Genomic DNA, 25,506 nt, shown 5'->3' with positions numbered 1-25,506 from the left:
CAACGAGCATAGCATTATGTCAAAGGATGTGAACTACCATCAAGCTCGGAACTTAATACTGGGTGATTTTTTAAGTGTTTCATTAGACGTATTCGCAAGGAAGGAATTGTAGTACAGATTCAAGATTTTGTTGGAGACACCCTAACTATTTGACGAGTAATCGATAGGAGTTATAAAATTATAGGGTTGCCAATTGAAAAAAATGAAATATCATTGTTTTATTGAGGCTCACTTTGGAGCCCTGTTTAAGTCACCCTGTATAATATTTCCTCATAAGTTTTGCAAGAAACTGTATCAGCGTATTTTTTCTTGTTTCACTATCGTAAAGAGAAATTCTTGCAATGAGGAATTTTGAAGATATGGACACTAATTTGTGAGAATCTTTTTTTCGAAAAGTTTGATTATCAGGCTATAATTAAAAAATCGCTTGAGAGGTACGCATATCATACATCAAATCAGCGTATAATTAAATGAAGAATTCGAATATGTATAAATATACAGGGTGTTGCGTTTGAAATAACGAAGTCACATTCGTTTCCGGTAAAACCGGAGGTAAATTCCGCTTGAAAATATTTCACAATTCAAGTTCATGTACTCTAAAACGAAAATCCAAAATATCGAATCTGTATTACAATTTCTACCTCGAATAAGTCTAATGCAACACTTAAAAAAATCACCCTGTATTTCTGAAATGATCATCTGAAACCTTGTGATATAGAATAGGGAACACTACTTGTGACGAAAATGATGTATTTTTTATGAAATATCTTTGAAACGTCATATTTTGAAACCACCATTTCAACCGTTTCCCAAAAAAAAGTATTTTAAGTACTTTAAAATGAATAATTAAAATTGGTATTTAAAATTTAAAACGTTTCGTTTTTATGGCACAAGTTGGCAACATCGACTGAAATATGCGTTGATAATAAAGGACAACAAATACACTATCTAGATGAGATGGACAAAGATGGCTGTCTATGAAGTCTGCGACGAACGAGGAAGGTCGTAAAATTTTATGGGATTTTTATGGCCGGTTGCTCTTGAGGATCGCCACTGAGTACGCGCCTTATGATGGCTGTAAATCAACAGCTGTTATTTTATGAACGAGCAATTGTTCTTTTTAGTTTCTAGTAGGCGCTGTTGCCAAATAGTAAACTAGAAACGATTTGAATTTTAAAAGCTCATATTTGAAGAATGATTTCCAAAGTTTCCGCAGTGCATTTGAAAAATTCATGAATGAAAGTCATAAGTATTCAGTTTAAACCTGCATATGCTGTAATAACTCAAATTGAGGAGAATTTTCTCCTTCGCCTTTCATTTCACAACAATTGAAATGAAAGGCGAAGAAGAAAATTAGCTATTTCCATTATTGAGCGAATATGACGAATGTGGGTAGAATTGGATTGGTATAAAGCCCTCCGGAAAAACGGAAAAAAAAACGGCTCTGGATAAAATTATCGTCAAATGTGAAACAACCCGTATTTTTGTTTATAAAGCAGTCAATCATCCCTTCTGTTTGAGTCCAAATCGTTTATACAATGAAGATGAATCCGACAGGTCTGTTATCGTTGGATGAATTTTCTTTATTTATTTTCCATCGATCTGACAGCCTCCCGCTCAAGGGCTTTTTCTGCAAATTCAGTTACAAATATGGATATTCTCGATGATAATGAAACGGAATAAATGATTTGTTATTTCGAGGGATCGGGACCATGAATATTCAGCAACCCCGAAATCATCCGCCGAATTTTGAAACAATTCGATTTCCCTAACGAAAAATACAAGCCATGAATATTTGGACCGACGCTGCTGAGACTGTTTCAAGTTTCATTAGGCCTGAATTGATGTTGAATTTATTTATGGTTGTGTATTTTATATAAACATCATAAATTATTCATAACAGATATATGCGATGCCCATATATTACGATAAATTCGTCCGATTCAGATAATCTCGGTTGTTCGTTATGAATGACTTGTTTTGTTTGTTTTGGGTATTTTTGATTTATTGCAGCATTATGATGAATCTGAGCTGGAAGATTCTTTGCAACATTCCAAGTAATCGAATTAATCACACTTTTTCTCCACATGTTCGCTACTCAGCAAAATGCTTTTGTTTATTCACAAACAGAAATGGAAATCGATTTTTGAGACAGCACCTCGGTCTACCTATCTATAGGTGGCGTGACCGTCTATATATATTTTAATGGAACCTCTCTATTCCGATTAAATGGGAATTAAATAAGCACTCTCTGTATGCAAAGATTATAGAGTAGAAATATTGGAAAGGAAGCGACTAAAGTGGTGTGAGCGCCATCTGTGTTTCAAATGTGTTTTCAAGGCCCTAAGACTGGTTAAAATATTAATTCGAGTGACGTATGAAATTTTGTGAGATGTCAGGCTATTTTGATCAGAGAGGTTTTGAATGTTTTGATTCTTGTATCGCCTTTTGTTTGTCAAGCTCGTTCTAATGGCTGATTATTGAAATTATTGTCTAATTTCTTGGCGAAAACCTCAAAATATCGTTCGGAAATTATTGTATGGTGAAGAACTGTGGATCAAATAAAACGAATTTTACTAAGGAAAATGGGAATGTAAGTATTAAAACTGGTAACATGTTAGTCGGTCATTCATTGATTTTTATTTTCAGTGCCACGAAGTGGATAAAATTTTCAGGGCGTAAAGGCCTGCAAACACTACTGACTAAATCATGTGCAATGAACATTTTACTGCAAGTCGATTGAGAACTGTTCATCCACGTAAATTGTTGTTTGCAGGAAGTATACCTTGCGCAAAGGGCCAATTTAGGGGAAATTATGACTTTTATACGTCCATTCAGAAATTCTCAATTGCTACTCCTTCAGTATATTCAGAAATGCAAAGGTTCTATTGATTTAGTTTTGGGCATCGAATGACTGTCAAATTGTTGTTTGGAAAGTCAAAGTTTTATGAAACCTGCTGTGAGTGTTTTCTTCATTCATTAATCAATTCGTCATAAAGAGACCATATCATAAAGAAATTCTACTGACGGGCGAATATACAGGTCTTGTATACCTCAGTAAAGTTTTTTTTAGTTGGGGTTTTGAAAATTCTGTAAATAATATGTCAGTAACTGAAATGTGTATGCTATGACGGTATATTGAATATTTGTTTATATTAATTTCTGATATGAATTGTACAAATTCCACTTAGTTTATTAATTCAAAACAACGTATTGCACAGAAATAACACCTTTGACGTATAGCAGTTCATGATATACTTTTGTGTTCTATCCGTTGTCCATAATTTAAAATTTTTGTGGATTTTTTATAAATTGCAAATGAAAATATAGCACATTCGACAGCGTGTTTCATTGATATCAAGTGATTCCGAACAATGTTCAGATGAAAACTAACATTCTGATCGCAAAACAAAACCATACTCTCATTTGGTTGCTCAGGATGTTTGTTTTATGGTCTCAACAAAGTCGATATTGAAATTCACAACAAGGAATATAATTCGAATTTCGCGCCCCTCAATTATAAAACAGAAAACTGTTACTAAACAGGTTTTCTGTATTGACAGTACGTTTTCAGCGCCATCTCATTGTCAAATGTGTTTTCACTGACCAAAATGTAGTCGGTTTTTAGTACTAGAGATATGACGGCGTTTCTTATCTTTCTACTCTATAATCTTTGTCTCTATGGATTGATCACGCATATCTCCGAAAGCGAGATGTAAAGTCATGGGTCTTTTTCTTCACCAGATCTTAACATTTCATGGATGAACCAGGAGTTTATCACGCACCCTCTAAAAGATGTGGAGCGTTATTGAGTTTTTTTTGAATGGCCTTACTTTTCTGACAGCACTTGATTAACCTGATGGTTAGATTTGATCCTTGATGGGGTTATTATTAACGTTTTTTATGGAAATGAAAAGGTTGAACTCACTGAATTCGGAATGTTACTTTGTGTACCAATCTTGGCGTCAATAACATACACTCTAGAAGACAGTGATTTCCCCGTGAAACTCTAGAAATTTATCACAAAGGCTTTGATCAATAAATCGTATCATTACCGTGAGACCAGTCGGGGTTGCACGAAAAGAAAGCATCATTTTTCTGAAACCTCCTTTTTAAACATCTCAGTGAAGGCACCCTCGGTATAAATTAAGGCTCGCTTTCAGTATAGAATAACACTTTACAGTAAGATATCCAATTTTCATATTATCCATGTAAACAACCCTAATAGAATTATCAACTTTGCAGTCTCGATTCCACCGCAGCCGCTGTTGGGTACAGAATTTCGGAAGAGACTCATTTATCATCCACTCCCTCATAATTGTTATCTTTCGTTGCCCCAGGTAAGAGCAAAGAAAAACCATTTAAAAAAGGGAACGGAGCTACTTGATCTCAATAGCGCGGGTGCAGTGTACCGAGAGAGAATTTATTCCAACGTTATTCGGTAAACCGTAGTTTAATTTAACGTGAGTTGCACGTTTCATGAGTCACGACAAGCCAAACTCAACTCGAGTAAGCTTTCATTGATAACTAAGGGTGATATAACAGAGTAACGTTTAATTATGTGGGAATTTCTAGAGATGGTGGTGAATATATTTTCCCACAATTTTGGAGGAATAATAATGATGAATTTATTATATTATCTAAGTAGTTTACATGTGCTTGCTCATTAAACTAAAAAAGCAAGCTAGAAAAAAACTGAATAAAAAATTCATCTGAAGTGTAAAACGCTCATTCAATGTAAATAGAGCTCTGATTGTTTCCATGGTGGCAACAAAAAAACAAAACGAGTACTTTGTATGAAAATACTTTTATTTTTCTCCCAAAACACATTTTTAGTGGTACAGTCAAAATACTATATTTTCTAATAGCGAAAAACTAGTAGGTATTCGATACAGGGTGTCCGAGGATTATTGAAAATAAATTTGGGAATAGGTTCAGTGTCTCGAAATAAAACGAAAAATTTTCATGGGGGTATGTTTGGAAACGCTTCGTTGAAGAGTTACGTTGTTCCAAAGATGAAGACTTGGTTATGGGTTTTCTCAATTTTTTTCAAAGTAGGATCAAGCTGAACAGATGAAATTTTGCAGAGGTATTTTTTTTAATAGAGATTCACCTGAAACTATTTTTCTCACTCTCTCCCTTTAACTAGAGAGGGGTGAAATCGACAGTCCTTTTCGTTTTTCTACTATAAATTTCCACAGACTTCGAATATCACCATTAAAAATTATGCACTGAATTTCATTTACGATTTTTATTGTTTCCTAAGTTTCGATCGTAAAAATTATAGTTTTTCCGTAAGAAATAAAATATTTCTTTGGCTCTGTTATCAAACAACCAGCTAAGAGTAGCTACGATCTTCTATCGTCGCATTCGTTGATTAGGATCGACTATTTGTAATTCGAATGTCACTTTAACCACCAACGTAGAATTAACGATTTAGTTCATTGTTTGTACTTCATTTGTTTACAAATTATGCCGAAAATTTTTCTGATGAGTAATATGCCAATTCGATGTTCAAAATCAGACCAAAGGATCTAATTCATACTTTTACGGACACAGTCAGAAGACAATAGAGTGTCTAGAAATAAATCGTCATTTCAACCAAAATCATAATGATGATCAGGAACAACCAACAGAACGTAAAAAACAACCAAAATTATTGAAAGTAATTCCTGATGAAAATATAAGAAGTATCGGTTTCAAAGTCAACATAGGCACTGTTTTCAAAACACAAAATTAAGATCTATACTAACAAAAACTAAACCTTTGAATGAAAAACAAAAATAAAAAATTGTAGTTTCCTGTATTTGTGGTAAGTGGTAAAACTTAAACAGGTGAAACGTCTAGACCTCTAGAAATAAGAAAACGCGAACATAAAAGTAATATTAAAAATAAAGAAATTAATAGATCACAGATCGCAGATCATGTTTGATCTAATACAGGAGATACAGGAGATGGATTGGAATAACACTAAAATTTTAATGACAGGACCGGATCATTATAAACAAAAGATTATACAGTCCACGTGTATTTTGTTGGATCAAAATAATAATTTGGTGAATTGTTCAATAGGATTAGATAATATTTGGATTAATTTACTGAAGAAAGAACTGTCATCCGGTAATTTCAAAATTGAATGAATCAACGTTTCTATGTATTGTCAATCAATGTCAAATAAAAGCTACAATTCGAAAGATTTTCAAAAATTGACCTTCCTCTGATGAAGGTGTCTGATACAGAGTCCGAAACGTTCAAAGTTCCTTTTTTCAGTTCATTGTCAGGCAACAATTTTTTCTACTTGATTTGCTCCTGACAAATTAGTACAAGAATTTACGCAGGAGCAATTTCAATTCGAAATTTTTAATTGATTTTGTTCCAGAGATTGGAAGTAAAAACCCTGAAAATTTTAGAAGATGCAGTTTCCTCCCAGATTTAATATCAATCGATATTTCAATACATATTGAAAAGTTATGGTGGAAAATAAAGAAGGGTTACCGATTTCATCCCCCTGTAGCTAGGAGGGATCGGTGAAGAATGGAATTCGGACCACTTTAACGGTGTAGACCCCTCTTAACGGAAAGTAATACCTCAATAACCTACACTCAAAAATGGCATTCACTTTTTCCTAATTTGCGCTTTTAATATCTTACATAAAGCCTTGTTTTTTTTTAATTGGAGTTTAAGGACGTCTTGATGTCACCCCCTCTCTTTTTTTCCAATTTAGTGGCTTTTTTATGAGAAAAAAAAGGTTACAACTTTATTGTCTGTAAAACTTATTTTTCCCAATCATTTTTCGACGGTTTTTTTCAACATATATATGACATATGCCAATATTACCCTGAAATTCAAGAACAACTGAAAACTATTCAATATTCCTAATATTATGTATGTAGACATTGAACAGTTAAATCAAAGTATGCATTTGTAGTTTGTTCCCATGTGGTAATTTCTACTTTTCAACTGACTCAGTTCGAAATTCAGGCTATTGCTCAAAGATGTGACACATTTCCCTACTTGGGGCAGTATAGTATAAACGTTGTATAAGTTGAATTTCCGAATGTTAGTGTCGGTATTTCAGTCACAATAACTTCGACATAACATCAATGCAAAATCATCAATATTCAGGCATTCGATCGTTCATCGCATCCGGATAAATACTGGTAAATACGACGACCGTTTGTAAAAACTCCACCTGATATTGGATTCCAGAATTCCACCGGGATACAGGAATGGAATCAACGCCAAAGTGAACGTAATGCAATTCAGAATGTGGCCACCTACCAGTAGTCGCTGTGGCTGGGGAATTCGGAGATAAACCTATCGGTGGAGTCTGGTTCAATGGCCATTTTATTAACCCCCATCAGGCGTGTTCGGCATCCACCTGATTATCCATAACTCATTATAATCGGAATCATCCACCCGAATGATTCGATAGGTTTATCAGTCGGGATTTGCATAATGTTGTTTCTCTATTTATGAAAGCAATTTGGGGTCGAATGTTATTTTGTTGATTCATGATCTCGCTCAATCCGAACTGAGAGAGTTACCGAACACGATGCGAGTTGCACATAAAGAGTTGTTGGATTTGAAATGTTTATAGAATATCTCACACATATTTTGTGGACTTCTTAACAAGGATGGATCAGCAGAATTTCTATTCAAGTGGTGAAAAATCATTCAATTCATTTCGTGATACCATTTGTAAAGATTCATTTATCAAATGGAAATCTTTTCATCAACAGAACATTACAATTAGATGCAATATTTTTGTATAATCAAGAAATAAATTTTTATGACAATATAATTAGGTACACCCTAGATCTTGGGGCATCTTGAATGTGAATTTTGAAAGAGGATACCTAATCCATAGATTAGGTATCCTCTTTCAAAATTCACATTCAAAATTCATTCCCAAGAAGGATTTCGATAAACTAAATTCTTAATCGTACATATGTCATTTTTCTTTATAAAATTTCAAATTTATATCTTAAGCCCGTTTGCAACAGCCGAGAATTCTCTAGAAAATTTACTCGAGAATTCATGCGCCGTGAATTATGTACCGTCACATACGCACTTTCGGTAGAATTCTCTGTTCAGTTGCGTACAAAATAATCTCTGCCGTTTTCTTACCAAAATTTAGTAGAGAATTCTCGGCTGTTACAAACGGGCTTTACTTAGCAGTGGGACAAAACTTTTCTCCTGGTTCGACCATGTGGTTTCGTTTAGGATATTCCATCGATATTTACGTGGTAATGAAAAGGGCATTTTAGGATTACCAAATTGTTCTCATTACTTTTTAGTAACTGACACGATTTTATGAAATGGCTCATTTCGATACTAACTGACAGAAGAGACTTGGGACACAAATGTAAAAAATATAATAATATTACAAAATCTCACCAATAAAATTCGTCTCAATTATTCACGAATTTTTTCACAATGGAAATCCCAATCTTCTTATTCGAACATTCCAACAATCGTCGTAAAAATGGGATGAAATGGGTAAACATCATAGCACTTTTTCAACATAACTAACATAAGCACTTTCAAGAATCTGCCTCGATTTTCTACAATTTTTTGCACGTTAAATTGCACTATACAACAACTATGATTCTCTCAAAAGTGACCTGATGCATCTAATCCGATGAACTTGGTACTGAACCATTCATTGTCCAGCCATATGTTTATGTTGTGTTTCGTTTTTGCCATGCCGGAATCACCTTCCACAGTCTCGTACTTGAAATTCAATGAAATTTTGTCGAACTTCTACTGATTGTATCTCTGTCATTTGGGATATTTTATATAGACAATTTTTGGATTAACGACTCATTTTGATGAGTTCTACCTTCTGTCAAAAAAAAGCTTCACATTTTCAACGAAGAAGACAATAAAATATTATGTGAGAAATGTGCTGAGCATGAGAGAGTACGAATATGAAGTTAGCTTTTTGAGAAAATCAAAGAATAATGGATTTGTGTTTCCGACAGTGGACGATATTTCCAACGTGATAAAGATGGATATTGTAATGGGGCTTCCTACGCCGGTAAGCCATAAAGGCACCTAGAACAGAACGTTTTATCAAGTTCGGGATTAACCTCGACTGTTGAAATGTTTTATAAACTACATAAATAAAATAAAATAGGCTCTTCATAAAATAAATTCGACTGAAACTGCCCCGACAATGTCCACGAAAGCCTCATGCTGAGGCAGCTACAGACAAAATCATTGACGCCTGAATTCAAATATATATTGAAAAATTCTTAGCCTTCAAACAAATTTTCAAAATATTTTATTGCTCAACATATCCTCCTCTTGATTGGATACATTTATTACAGCGAACCTGCAACTTAATAGTAATCTCCGGATATTGTTCAACCCTCATCCCAAAAGTCAATCATGATTACTCCATGGCAATCCCAAAAAACTGAAGCAAGAACTTTTCCAGCAGATTTTTGGACACGAAACTTCCTAGGTCTTGGAGAACCAGAGTGTCGCCATTCCATCGATTGTTGCTTTATTTCTGGATCGTAGAAATGTACCTAAGTCACATCCATAGTAACAATTCGGTTTAAGAAGGCTACGTCGTTTTTCAAATCGAGCACAGATCGAACGCGATGCTTCTACGCTTCCACGCTTTTGGTCAACATTCAAACATTTGGGGATCCATTTTGCAGCAATTTTTCTGATGTCCAAATTGACGTGAACTATATGATGAACGCGTTCATATAAAATATTCAGTACTTCAGATATCCGTTTTAGCCCAATTCGTCGGTCTGATAAAATCATGTCATGAACTGCATCGATATTTTCGGGGACTGACACAAAAACTGGCCTTCCCCGTCGGTCATCATGCCCAATAGAAAATTTACCTCTTTTGAAGCTTGCAGTCCAATTTTTCACGGTCGCATACGAAGGACATTGGTCACCAAGGGTATTAAGCATATCTTCGTGAATCTGCTTACCTCTTAACCCTTTTAAATACAGGTTCTTGATGATGGCTCGATACAATTTTTCGATTTTCACAATTTTGGTGGACATCTTCTTTCTTTTAATTTATTGAGTAACTGTGGTTTACTTTTTTGACCTCAAACTTCACACTGACACTTCTAATGAGCTATTGTTCGTTGCTATGGTAATGCAATATTTTTTTATACATGGAACTGGTCTAGGCTAACTAGATGTCAATACATCCTCGTATTATTATTCAAAATCTACCAGACGTTTTTATTGTGATGTCAAATTTGGTTTTCTTATCGTTATAACGCCAAAAAGGAATGACAGAAACCGAGCACCCAAATGTGAGCGAAGCTAAAATCTTGATCGAAAAATCGAATTCAGAAACGAGAGAAGCCAACGACAAAGCGAAGAAGAATCCAATCACAGATTAATTCGACCAGAAGTATACCTCGCTCGGAGCGGGAGAGCCACCGCAGCAACTATTTCAATTTCAATCTTACCAATAGCATCCAACGGTGGAGGAGATATCATCTATTACATTAACCGGAGTTTACTACATATTCCTTTAGGAATCCGATGGAATTTGCATTTTAACGGCTCTATGGGTCCCTGTGAGACGAAAGGGAGATGTCCCAACTCCAATAAAAGGCTTTCGTTGCAACTCGAATAAATTCTTATTAGGTAGATATACTTTTCCGGACTTAAAGAGATTTGAATTTCGATTCTACCGAATTTTCGGAACGGCTCTATCGGACCTGATACGTGCTCGGTTACAGGCCAATGTTCTCCTATATTGGAAACGCAGATTAGGGTAATTCTATTCCGCAAAATGAAAGCTCTCGATTTCTTTTCAGCACATTTCACATTGAAAATGCCGGTGCTGGGTATGGAATAGAAGCACCTTTGCATAAAATTACGGCTGCCTACTCAGCCTAGAAATGGACCAAGAACGGCTTTGGGGAGAGGATAATCTGTTCGATCCGTAGAAACGACTCTTTTATATGTTTTATATAATTCTGACAGTGAGAGGAGGGAAGTTCTTCCCGCAGAATTCTTGAACCAAACGCAACCCTTGCACGTTCAGGTTCTTTACGCGGCCATATCCATTTCATTGCGAAATGAATATCGCCTATATCTGCTAAAATAAACATTCGGCTGCATACAGATAGACACCATCGGATGATATAAATACAGGGTATTTTCAAAGGTGAGGCTTTTTTGACAGAAGGTAGAATTCACCAAAATAAGTCGTTCAACCAAAAATTGTCTATATGAAATATTCAAGATGGCTGAGATACAACCCCTAAAAGTTCGACAAAATTTCATTGAATTTCAAGTACGGGACTGTGAAAGCTGACTCCGGCATCACAAAAACGAAACAAAACATAAACATACCACTGGACAATGAATGGTTCAGTACCAAGTTCATCGGATTAGATGCATCACGTCACTTCTGGGAGAATCATAATTGTAGTATCGTGCAATTTTGGGTGAAAAAAAAATGTAGAAAATCGAAGCAGTTTCTTGGAAGTGCTTATGTTAGTTATGTTGAAAAAGTGCCATGATGTTTCCTCATTTCATCCCATTTTTAGACGACGCTTGGAATGTTCGGACAAGAAGATTTTGATGCCCATTGTGAAAAAATTCGTGAATGATTTAGACGAATTTTATTGATGAGATTTTGAAGTATTATTCTATTTTATACACTTGTGTCCTAAATCTCTTCTGTCAGTTGGTATCAAAATGAGCCAGTTCATAAAATCGTGTAAGTTACTTAAAAATAATGAGAATAATTCTGCAATCCTAAGTTTCCAATTTCATAACTACGTAAATATCTAAGGAGCCAATATCCTAAACGAAGCCACATGGTCGAATCAAGAGAATCATTTTTATTTTTTTTTCAACTTCGTCATATTGAAAGAGTATATGCTGATCATGGTTTTGGTCTTATTTGACCCCGTCAGAACAACGTCTCCGAATTGACGGAGTTTCATTAGATGTTGGTAGACCCTCAGAAGTTATAACAATCATTTAGCACCATCTGGCAGATGACGAATAGGTAGATGGATTTTTACATCAATCGGCGGTATCTATCTGAATAAATCTCAGTTCAATTGAACATTTATCAAAATCAAATTTGATAATCAAGATTATCCTCATTTTAGAAATTAAAAAAATCAATGTGAAAAGGAGCAAAGATATTTAAGGAAAGTGATAGCAACACAACCACAACCTAATACTTCTATGTGGTAGAATGAAATAGAAATAGAATAGTATTGCAGGCAATGAGCACGACAATCATTTGTTCTAGAACTTGTTGGTATAGGTGTAGGTATATCCTGCAGATTTACGAAGTAGATGAAAGTACAAAAAAATTGGAGCACAACTGATGAATATCGCAAATTGTCACTACTTAGAAAAGAGGAGAATTGGCTGAATAGAAAAAACCTGAAACAGATACATGGTGTCATCATGAAACAGCTCATGGTTTAAGTTCATCCAATAAGCTGTAGAAAAGTTGAAAAATAATCCTTGCAAAGTATTGTTGCAAAAAAAGGGGGGCTTTCTCCGAAAGGAGAAGAATCCCTACAGAAAATATGATGCTGGATCACATTATTCCTTTTCTCAAAAAGCTAGATCTGAAGCTGTAGGTTGAGGTGGAGAATCAGAGGTTTGAAAAATTTTGGATTTCTGTTATATTTTGTAACAATTCCGTACAATATTTCATGAAAAACTCCACTCGCTAAATGCAGAAATTCTCCTTTCGGCTCAACCCATGAAATAAATAATTAATCATATTTTCGTGTATAATGCATCATCAATATAAATCTGACATTAAATCTCTTGCACTTCTTTTCATCTTTGGCATTGATCAAAGCAAGGAGCATGTCATAAGCAAGAATGGTTGAGTTCAGAATCGGGTATCCGAGTTGACAAGAGACAGCCCTGCGATAAATCATCCGCCATTTTGGTGCTCCCCAATCCTCTTTCTGCCAGAATAACACTGAACTTATGGAAGAGTTATGAGTATAAAAATCTTCTGAATACCTCAGAAATATAACACGTTCGCGAGGCAAAATAATTGAAATCGAGGGATTCGAAATAATAACTTTTTTCTGAAAATCACGAGACCTGTGGGTTTCACGCAACAGAAAAATGGATCTATTATAATATGATTCAAATTATTCCATCTTATTTTTGGAAGATTCTGGAGTTGTGAAATGTGAAGTTGTCCACTTCACGTTATTCCGATTCACTTCATGAAACTTCACTGGAGAATTCGAGATATGTTCACAAGTGTTTCACATTTACACTGCGCAAAAAAAATTAACGCACATTCTGAAAATCTCAATTTTAATGAAAGTTAACTCTACATTGACTTTATAACTTATTTTTTATGTTCTCTCGGGAAGGTTTTGAACGAAACAAGACACATTAAATGGAAGAAAAATTCAGGATTTCACCGAATCTTATGTGAAAGAAGAGAAATGAACAATTTTCAAAATACTGAAATGCTGATAAGTGATTTAATACTTGGTATTTCCACCTTTTGCATTAATTACAGCTCGGCAACGACCGTTCATACTCAAAATGAGTGATCTTAAAATGTTCTGAGCTAATCCTCCCAGATTTCTCCGAGTTGGATTCCTAAGTCATTAAGAGTAGCTGGATGATTTTCTGAACTTCTCAGCCTTCCATTGAGGTTGTCCCAAACCTGTCAATCGGATTGAGATCTGGACTTCTTGCTAGCCATTCCATTCGAGAGACTTCAACCTCTTCAAGGTACTCCTGAACGATGCGCGCACGATGGGGTCTGGCATTATCGCACATAAAAATGAAATTTTCACCAATGTATGGGGCAAATGGCACTACATGCTTTTCAAGAATGTTCCTTATATACTCATTAGCATTCATAGCTCCATCATCAACGACCACTAGGTCTGTGCGAGAAGTCAAAGATATTCCACCCCATACCATAATCGATCCTCCCCCGAAACCAGTATTATTCAGGAAATTGCACTGAGCATATATCTTTCATGTGGACGTCTGTATACAAGGGAACGTCGATCACAATGGTAGAGGCAGAATCTAGACTCATCTATGAAGAGAACTCTTTCCCAATCATCCTCTCCCAATGGATATGCTCTCTCGCAAAATCCAAACGCGCCCTTCGATGGGCTGGGGTAAGAGCTGGACCTCTTGCCGCGACACGAGGCCTTAAATCATATTCTCTGTGCCGATTTCTTATTGTCTGAGTGCTAATTTGCACGTCATGAGTTTGCTCAAGCTGAATTTGAAGGAGGCGAGCGGTCGCAAACAGTTTTCTCAACGAAGAAACTGTCAAGTAACGTTCTTGAATGGCAGTTGTTACCCGTGGTCTACCCTGTCCTGGTCTTCGGACATTCATACCTATCTCCCTTAATCGCTGCAACATTCTGGACACACTTGTATTTGTATAGGAAACTCCAAACCTTTCTGCAATTCTTGTGTATGTCCACCCTTCTTCTCGCGAAACTACCGCTTGGGCACATTCCTCTTGGGTCAAATTGCGTGTTTCGCGTTGCATAACGATCGAGTGTAGAAAATCAAACGAAAGAAAAACTATTGATCACTAGAATTGATCGAGAACAACTGAATTTAGAATGGAGCTACTACATTCAAAACCTGATAATATCATCTTTTTTTATTCCTGCTGGGAAAAAACATCTGTATTGAAGAAAACCGTTGAAAGTGGATACCATATGCATGCATAATTCTGATAAAAATAATTATCATTGAGAACACCTTCAGTTGTAGAATAAATTTGAGATTTCCTAATGTGCGTTAATTTTTTTGCGCAGTGTATGTGTCAATATACCATCGGATATGGAAGTGTATTTCTTCCTCCAATCCATAATGATATGATTTATTTTTACATTTCCCGCTAATGGAAATGTTCTTTGGTATATAGGTATTATTGCGTAAGGTGATCAAATTCAATGTTTCCAGAATTAATTTCCAACCCCCTCATTATAGATTATTATGAATACCTCCTTGTTTCCTTCTGGAACTCGACCTCACCGAGAAGGCTTTCCTTTAATCTGTGATGGAATTAATTTCCCCAATCTACTGATTGATTCAATCAATCCTTTGCATCAAAGGAATCTATGTTAGAATGTTTCGTGGTTTTCCCTAGTGAGATAATAAAGCAGGGCTCGAAATTCCTCAAAGGCTCGTATTTTTCGAGTATGCTATTAGGTAGGGACGTGATTCCCAGCATTTGTGCCGGAAGCCATATAATGCCCCTGGTGCGATAACATAGAATTTCGCTGTTTCATCGAAGTATATCTTCCGTTGTTTTGAATCGCTTGAACCGCTTGAAACATCTCGTAAAAGGGTTAATTTTATAGAATTTAATTCTTTTCTCTGAATATAAGTGCATACTTTATTGCAGTTTCTTTAATTGATCTAGTATAATACAGAATATACAGGGTTAGAATTATTTGGAGGCTGACTATAGGAATATCGAAAACCGTTAAAAATAAAGGGTGGCTTAAATTACAAAAAGTAGTACACCAATATAATCGCTATATAGAATTATGACCACACACCGAATTTCGTGTAGTTATCTCCAAAAACAAATGAAATGAAAAAAAATTATAATCTTGATTTTCCGTTTTTTCGAGATATCTCAGAAACCATCAGAGATATTTGGGAACTGTTTACACCCACCCACTCATCCTTGAATAACGGAACTTTTTTGTAATTTAAGCTACCCTGTATTTCTAACGGTTTTCGATATTCCTGTAGTCCATCTCTAAATAGTTCTAACCCTGTATACAGGGTGTCTGTAAACAAATGTGATAGACTTAGGTAGATGATTCCTCGATGAAAATAAGCAGGGTTAATAATAATAATATAGGGCCTTTATTTTGTACTCTATGAATACAATAATGAGGCGAAGTTCAGCCTATAGCTATTCTACTTAACCTCTTACAATAATTTTATCGAAAACAAATAAAAAAAAATTCTGATATAACATAACAAAACAGGATGAAAAAAAAATTCTACAAAAACTACAACCTATACTACAAAAACAATAATCCTAACTATTCTGAGAAAGTAGCAAGTGTCTTCTCAAATGTTTTCTAACACCATTCAAAGAGTAACTATCGAATAGGTACTTATGTATATATATATAATCGATTTCCTTCTACCATGAAATGGTGTAGGGTAAAGAATAGGTACTTAAAGGTATTATATACACTGACAGCACAAAACGTGAAGGATCGCTGAAACATGGCTGATCTACTTCGGGGCAGCATAAGCCTATTCCTATGTCTTACAGACACATCATGTACATCTCCTTGAAAGATAAGCTTATCACGCAAATATGGAGGGTTAGACGAAGTCAACATTTTTTTAATTGAAACAGCAAGCTGCAATCTGTACAAGCCATCGAGTCTCAACCACTGGAGTTCCTTTATTTTACTAGAGATCCTGGGAAACTTGCGCAAACCGAATATGAATCTACAACATGCATTTTGAACTTTCTGAAGTCGGTACTTAGTTGTGGAGTCCAAGCAAGGAGAGAACAGTTGACAGTTAATTTTTTTAACAGGTTCTGAAAAACACTGAGTCATAAAACTATACATAATATGAAGCACTAAGTAGATGTTACTAACACAGTTTTTTTAGATCTCATAACTTCATTATTAGGGGTTGAAAATAACAAGATGTATTTTAGCGGGATGTAGTCATTCTATGGAACACTTATACGATGAAATGGAATGAACAGTGATCATAACTGATTGTAAGTATCGACCGTATCGGAATTTTGCAAGAGACTTCTTTCTCCTGAATTGAATGGGAAACCATAAGACAATTTTATTTTTCGAAAATCCATCCTACGAAAACAATTTTTGAAGGAAAGTAATGAGGAGTTGTTATTTTCAACCTCTAATAATGAAGTTACGAAAAATAAAAAAATTGTGAATTACATCGACTTAGTGCTTTATCTAATGTATGGTTTCATGACTCAGTGTATTTTAGAACCCATAAAAAAAATTAAAACCTGCCAACTCGTCATCGCCTTCCAAAGGCTGTATCTTGGAAGGGAGATCGATTTAGAAACAAATTTATAGGAAATACTTCTTAGTTTCATCGAGGAATCATCTCCCTAATTCCTCCGCATTTTTTACAGACACCCTGTATATCGAAATTTCAGTGTTTCACTGTTCATCTTGGACAAACTGTAACTCAAAAATTGGTCGCCCATGGCCACCTTTGCCGAGAAAAAAATCTAGAGCTTCATTTGGATATTATATACCGGGTGGCCCACCCAAGACGCGGCGGCGCTCATTTTGAGGGAGTAAATGAAGATATTTTAAAAATCTTTTTTTGTGGTGTGTGTAGGATGTCCGAAAGCACAATTTAAAATTATTGTCATATATACAGGGTGTTCGAAAACAAAGATATAGACCAAAGTTGCACTTTTTTGAATGTAACACCCTATATTTGACCTCAAAAATGGAATGGCAAGCTCAAGTTATGATGAGTTTCTTCAGATTACTTCATAGCTCAGAAGCACCCTTCACGAGATAATGGCGAAAAATCGAAAATATTTTTTTTAATTAGTAATTAATGAAGACACTAGTTACGCCAGCGATACAGACAGAATTGTTTCGAGTAGACAAGTTGGCTACTCCAACATATAAAAGAAAATTTCAACTCTGGAATATACAGAGTGATCATAATTAATTCTCAAACATCAACTACAAATAATCGTCGAAAACTATCTTATTTCAAATGGCACACCCGTTATTTATATATCTCGTTGGACGAAAAAAATAATTTCGAAACTACATCATAAAATTTTCCTACATCTAAACCTGATAGTTTTTGAGCAATTTTCGATTTTCAATGAAAAACTAATAAACCATTTTCGCCATTATCTCGTAAATGGTCCTTTTGAGGTATAAAGTGATCTGAAGAAAATCATCATAATTTGAGCTTGCCATTTCATTTTTGAGGTCAAATACAGAGTGTCACATTTAAAAAAGTGTAACTATGGTCTATATCTTTGTATTCGAAGACCTTGTATATTTGACAATAATTTACAATTGTGCTTTTGTACACCCTACACACACCACAAGAAAAGATTTTCAAAATATCTTTATTTACTCCCTGAAAATGGGCGCGGCGCCGCGTCTGGGGTGAGGCACCCGGTATATTAAAACTTTGAAAAATATAAATCTCGTTCTAAAATTTGTAGTATACTGATTGAAAATCGAGGGAATGTACCAGTTTCATGCCAAATCAATCAAAATTCCATAATTATAACGATTTTTTGGAACATTGCCTACGTTTCCTTACATGACCCTATATGTATTTCTGTTCAGAATATGAGACCTGAATATGGATTTCCCAGATGAGATTATTTCAGGGTATTTGATGCTTCCATGAGTTCTGGGAATACCGAGTGAAATATGCCCGCATACAAACAGAAGATATATTGGGTTTGAAACAATGGATGATGTTTATCCCGCGACAGGATCTGGCTGTTGTGTACTCCTAATAGAAGCGATGTGTTGTCGTATTTGAGAAAGCTTTTAGGTGCGCTTACACTCCAACCTCGCCTAAGAGGACTTACTCAGTTCTGAGTTATTTCATTACACCATTACAGCTTCTATATTCCTCCAGCAGACCTTCAGTAGGGGTTATGTTATTAACGTGTTAAGATGCAATTCATGTCATAAATATAAATGTGCGAATAAATTTCACGGTTGTCTTGCGTTGGGAATTAAAACCGGGTATTTTAAGCAATATGGGTATGGTACATTCATCTTTGAAGAGGATGAGAATTGTCGCAATTTGAAGATGCATTCATTTAAGATCCTTCAGCTTTGAATTTTTGGTTACAGAAAAAATTATTTCATAATGGAATACTTATTATTAAAAATTTTTTCAGAATTCAGTAACGCCAAAGTGCGATTCTAATTTCATTGAATTGAGAACCAAACGAACTAAGGTCGAAGAAAAATCCCCATTCATTCGGCTGAAGAAGTAAGAAGTCGTTTGTGTAATAAGATAAATGATTGGTACTTACACTCTCCTGAAATTTTCCAGTTAGTATGATTCTGCGTTCCTGCAAGAATAGAATTAAATCAGTATATACCAAATAAAGATGTTCAATTATTACTGAATTGTTCATTTTTAATCTATAATAAATATACCAATTGCGTTATTTCATTAAAAAAATGGAATATAATATATGATACCACCATTGTATATGAAATCTGATATTCTAGGCAACACTGGGTTTTACCTCCTAAAAAGTTCGGGTAATGTAGGATTCAATATTACTACTTATTTCACTATTATCAGCTAAAGAAGGTTACTTTTATAAAGATTATTGGAATATTGTTGGTCTCTTACAGCACTCATGAAAAACCTATTATAATAGGTTTATACATTGTAGTAAAATGGTAGATACTCGTCCAGTTGCAGGAAAGTCCATTAAGATTTGATGTCCTATCAAAATTTAAAACTGTCATTTTTGAAGGGAAAAATGGAGGATTAAGATTTTAATGAAGAATTGAATTTTAATGGACTTTCCTGCGACTGGACGACTATTATTATTTTTGAGCGCTCGTTCCTATAAACGAGAACTTTTATCACTTGGCCCAAATGAAACATTCTAACTTTGAGTCGAAAATATTATCAAACACTGTTAAACTGAATTCTGTACGTTTGTACAGATGATGATATAACTTTAACTTGCGAACAAAAAGGGAAAAGAGAATATTACAATTTTAGGTTTACGGTGCAAATGCGCTGGTTGAGTTAGGTAATGCACAAAATCTGGTCGATGCTGCTTTTTATATATGTTTTAAAGGATATTATTCTTATTATTTTATTATTATTATTTCCATGGGCCAAACCTCTTGCCATACGCTTTGAATCTGCACAAAAAATAAATGAATTTTACTTATTTTCTTCTCGATCTAATGATACAAGCATCCTAAACTCCTATTTAAAAAAAAAAGATTTGGATCAACCAAAATTTCGATTATCCAAAATCACTTTGGTTCACATTATTTCGCATAATGGAGACTGTACTGTACTGCAATCGATTGCTGCAAAAGCTGGCATCATCTACGAAAATACAAAAGAATTATTCTTTTAATAAGAGACATGCCTGTTCATTAACTACTTAAGAATTCGAAAGAAAATACTACTCCATTGTATTTGAATTAACAAGGGAATATGAACGCAGTCAGTTAGTTTATTGTGTATAAGCATGTGCTGTGTATGTGCAATGGTTGATACTCTTATGTATGTGTATAGTGTATGTGCCATGTGCGAGCAATATGTAGTATACGGTAAAGGGACTCCAAAGAGATTGTGAAAGGGAACCGAGTTACCATAGTCTGTCTCACTCTCTCTCACTCACTCTGAAACGCATGCAACTCTCGCGCTCGCACTCCCGGCTAAATAATTTTCATGTTTAGGGGATGTTTGGTCACTAAGTCACTACTATTTGTCTGAGTGATGAAATATAACTTTTTTATAGTTACTTAAATGACATATTTCAATATCAGACATATGAAAATAAGTGAAGTTCATTAATTTTTTGTGCAGCTTCAGAGCGTCTGACAAGAGTTTTGGCCCATGGAAAGTGCTTGTCACTTATAATATATCTTCAGAATAATATTCTTTAAAACATATATAAATATCAGCCATGTGAAAATATGTTAAGTATCACATATTTTTAGTTACCTGTGCCACCTGGTATATGCCCTAGGCAAGCTCCACAAGTTCGCAGGTATTCAAAGCACATGAGACTCTAGTGAGATCCTAAAGTTTCATCTGTGTGAAAATAAGTTATGTCTGGTTGCTCTGGGATCTTACTCTAGTAGTTCAGCATTATTTTCAAACATTATACATCAACTGTCAAAATTTCATCGCCTAGCCGACGGAAAATGTTAGAGCACCATATACTCCATTCACTTTTATAAAAGCAGCCAACGCTTTATAGTCCGTACTAACGTATGTTATCACACTGTGAATTTACTTCGGAAAATAATCTCACAAAAAGCAACTAAAAAGTACGTGTGAATGCAACTCTCTTTAAAAATCCTCAGATGTGCAGTGTCACAGAGTAAGCTAGTTATTCTGATGGTAACTTTGTTTTTCCAGGGGTGGCACAGCTCATTATGGAAACTTAAGATGGGTATATCTTTTTATCAGGGGCGAATCGAAAATAATGGTATGGAAAATAAGCGTTTCTTTTGACCTCAAAAATCCACTGTTGAAATATTTGTACGATTCTTCCCAAAATAAATAAATAAATAAAATAAATTAATTTCCTCACATCGAATACATCGACTTCAATTACTTATAATTTATCATTGCTTTTTGGGAAGCGCTTTCGGCATTTTTGCATGAAAAAAAAATAGAAGTTGAGAAATGATTGTGGCAACGTCGTCTTAACATTATCGACGTTTCAAGTACACCAACCCTATTCCGGTCTGCTTACGAAAATTTCGAGAAAATTATTTTTTTATTTAATTCGGGCTGTTGGCTGCTCTATACGAAATTCTCGTGCTTACTGTTCGATAAAATAAGCTCCAACTATTCTGCCGAAAAGATTTCTCCAAGGAACTTCCGTGCAGAAGGAAAGAAACGACCTCCTTGTCGTAAATGGGGCAGTCGTATTCCGTATTTTTTATCCAAATACTTTTCCGCTCGATATCGCACTCAACAAATACTCGTCGGGCACCGTAATTGAATTTCCGATTTTTCATCTCAATCGAGATATTCACAAAGGCAAATCGAAATTGTGAGACACAAATCAGCGGAATCGCATCCAGGCCTGAATGTCCCTTACCGTTATTACCCATTCAGGAATGAAATATGGGTAATCTAATTTCGAACCTTTTCCGCTGACTGCATCCCTTCCGATATGATTATGTGACAAGGAATGCCGGGGACCCTACATAAAGTAATACCGTAATCTGAATCAGAAAGGTCATCAGCAACCCGGAAGCAGCGAATTGAATTTTGACCCTTCGTCGTCTGTCTAAAAGCTTTCCATTTCATATAGAGCAATTTACGTAGGAGGGAAAACATCGTGATTTCACTGACATTCGCGCGGGTTCAACAAGCGGACTTTTATCCTCTTTTGAGAGACCGAACTATATTGCTATATATGCAGAACGAAGCTTCGAATTGTACAGGGTGGGCAAAATTCGATGGCATTGAATGGCAGCTCTGCAACCAAGTGCTAGGGAAACTAACTGGATAGCACGTTTCCGTCCTCGATTTTCAAATGATGGATAATGGCTAAAATTGCGTCCCCTTATCTTCTTTTGTTTTCAAGATATAAGTGAAAACTCATTTTTCAGCTCTTTAGGATTGGTGGCTCTATCTTGTGAAGATTCAGTGATATCGAAAAACAAATGTAACATTCTACGGGCTAGAATGCAGTGGCGTAGTCATAGATCTTTTCCAGCTCGTCAGAGTGATATAGTGGTTACTGTCATTGTTCGAATATGAACCCTTTGTTTTTTATATATTATTACTATCACAATATCAACAACTATATTGTATAAAACGTAGTCTTTCATCGTTGGAAATTTTTCTAATTTACCGGTAACTAACTGGGAGAGATACAGTAGGTGTGTTTTCTCCTTCCGTTTGTTCAACTACTTTTTTAACGACATTCGACAAAATCCAACTTATCTGCAAAGACTCGCGAGTGCTTGCAGTTAAAGGCGATTTCTCTCGTCCCAAAAGCAATTTCTCTCGTCCCAAAGTTCGTACTAGGATATATTCAAAAATTCTTAGCCTACTATAGAACCAAACTAAATTTCAATGTCAAAATATTTTATTACTCAACATATTCTCCTCTTAATTGGATACATTTATTACAGCGAACCTGCAACGTCTCTAGACCTTTCAAAAAAATGTTTCTTCTTGCTCTGCAAACCAGACCACCACAGCTTTCATTACCTCCTCGTTGGAACTCAGTTGAGGAAAGAGATTATAGTCGGGCGGATCCGAATCCGGTGAATAAGGGGGTATTCTAGTAATTCCATAGACATAGAGACATGGACTGAGCAATGTCAGCATGAAAATGTCTTTTTCATAGAAAGAGAGAAATGATCGTCGGGAATTTACCTGTCTCTTTTTTGTTCACATAGAGGTGAGTGTGGACCAATCAAAATTCTAGAAAAAGACAACTGCATTCCCGACGTGCGTTTCTCTCTGTCACTTTTTTTGACCGTATTTCATTCATAGATATAAAGGGAAGGCACAGTCCATGTCTATATGTCTATGAGTAATTCAAACCATAAATCACGAATTTTTGCGTGGCAACATGAGATTTTTGTGCAGGGTCGTTGTCCTGCAGGAACAAAACACTTTTGGATAGCTTTCGCGTCTTTTCTCTTCAATTTTTTCCCGTAGAGTGGTCAGTAATGTCGAATAGTAATCTCCGATTATTGTTCTACCCTTATCCAAGAAATCAATCATGATAACTCCATGGCAATCTCAAAAAACTGAAGCAAGGGCTTTTCCAGCTGATTTTTGGACACGAAACTTCTTAGGTCCTGTAGAACCAGAGTGTCGCCATTCCATCGATTATTGTCTCATCAATAGTAACAATTCGGTTTAAGAAGAAGTCTACATCGTTTTCAAATCGAGCACAGATCGAACGCGATGCTTCTACTCTTGCACACTTATGGTCAACATTCAAACATTTGGGGATCCATTTTGCAGCAATTTTTCTCATGTCCAAATTGACGTGAACTGTATGATGAACGCGTTTGTATGAAACATTCAGTGCTTCGGATATCCGTTTTAGCCCAATTCGACGGTCTGATAAAATCATGCATGGATCTTTTCGGGGACTGACACAGAAACTGGTCTTCCCGATCTTCAATGGAAAATTTACCTTTTCGAACCTTGCATTCCAAATTTCACGGTCGCATACGAAGGATATTGATTACCAAGGCTATTAAGCATATCTTCGTAAATCTTCTTACCTCTTAACCTTTTAAATACAGGTACTTGATAATGGCCCGATACTCCAATTTTTCGATTTCCACAATTTCGGTGGACATGTTCTTTCTTTTAATTTATTGTGTAAATCTGGTTTACTTTTTGACCTCAACCTTCACACTGACATTTCTAATGGGTTATTGTTCGTTGCTATGGTAAATCAATATTTTTTTATGCATGGAACTGGTCTAGGCTAACTAGATATCAATACATCCTCGTATAACACTTTCCATTTAACCAACATTGCCGTTGTAGTAACCCACTGCTGCTACGATCAGTCATATTATATACCAACCAAGCATTTTTGATTCAATCCTATAAGCCAGAAAAGATTCTCATTTGGAGCTTGAATATCATCTAGGTAGAGGCCAATGGGTCAGATACACCAATCGGCTCATCCGCTTTGAAGGTAGATCTTCTTTTCATCTTGATTCTCTAAACGTGCGTTATCATAATGTAAACTTCAAAACGCCTACTGAATACCAGACCTAATTTATCCTACTACAAAACACCGCATTGAAACCTGAGCGAGCTGTGTTCCTGTTGAGATTGCAATGTCACTGCCAATTGGGATGAATGTCAGCTGAAGGTTCATTAAATTATAACGAACATGCATTTCAAGCAGATGAAACGGATTGTTGTGACCAATGACCGTTGCGCGATGTATTTATTAGTGATTAATTATGACATTGTGAATTGCTATCGACATTTTATCGTGGCCCACTTCATGAATTGTTGTGACATTTAAATATTAATACTTCAAATATCGCATTGCGATTCCGATTGAGAGGCACCAGAGGTAGATTATATCTGGTTTTTGGAAAAATCTTCAGAGGAGATGAAAAGCTAATTTTCCGAACCATGAATTCGAGCATTCGGTTAGTTTCCACTAAGGCCAAATTTGAAATTACCATGAATAGTGTGATCCATATAAATTCCGTATCACTAATTATGATTTCCCAGAAAAATTTCATTCCTGAGGAAAATTGGTACCCCGCGAAAGTTTGATATTGAGTTGACAAATTCTGAACTTTCAAACTATGTGTATCTACAAGACGCACAAAACATAGGAGCTTACATCAATTGTGCCCTGCTCTTATTTTAGAGATCGTTTAAAATTAGAATCTCGTGATTCTTTTCATTATAGAAGTTGCTCATTGCCAACAGAAGGAAAAGCCCCCATAGCGTACAAAGGTTAGGGTAGGTTTGCACTCTGGAGCTATGACAATGTGCCCAACTAGGGCACTGGAAACATCAAAAATCTCACACCTCTTGATCTTGTGATAAATCATGAGATCACTATAAGAATAGCCAGGGAAGGTACGAGTGATGGGAGAAAAGGAATCATCAGAGATCCTTTGTGACTAAGCATCGAGAAAGCATTCACTACGAGGCGAAGTAGAAGGAAGATTGGGACAAATCCTTAATGAATATTATCTACAGATAGAAAAATGTAGGTACAATGTACAAGAAAAAATTTTCAGGAGGAGGAAAAAACCAAAG

The 25,506-nt window shown here is 35.5% G+C and overlaps 1 protein-coding gene across 2 annotated transcripts in view; it reads right to left on the bottom strand.

Annotated features, from left to right (window-relative positions):
* LOC123310122 overlaps positions 1-19,086 on the bottom strand; it is a 71,315-nt gene extending 52,229 nt beyond the window's left edge. For both annotated transcript variants that reach the window (XM_044893515.1, XM_044893516.1), the window contains exon 1: positions 19,046-19,086. The gene's annotated coding sequence lies outside the window, so the exon portion shown is untranslated. The remainder of the gene's footprint in view (positions 1-19,045) is intronic.
* Positions 19,087-25,506: the final 6,420 nt, after the last annotated feature.

This window comes from Coccinella septempunctata, chromosome 3 (genome assembly GCF_907165205.1).
Source record: "Coccinella septempunctata chromosome 3, icCocSept1.1, whole genome shotgun sequence".
Classification (NCBI taxonomy): domain Eukaryota; kingdom Metazoa; phylum Arthropoda; class Insecta; order Coleoptera; family Coccinellidae; genus Coccinella; species Coccinella septempunctata.
Note: the sequence above shows the minus strand (reverse complement) of the source record. Positions and strands in the feature narration are given on the sequence as shown.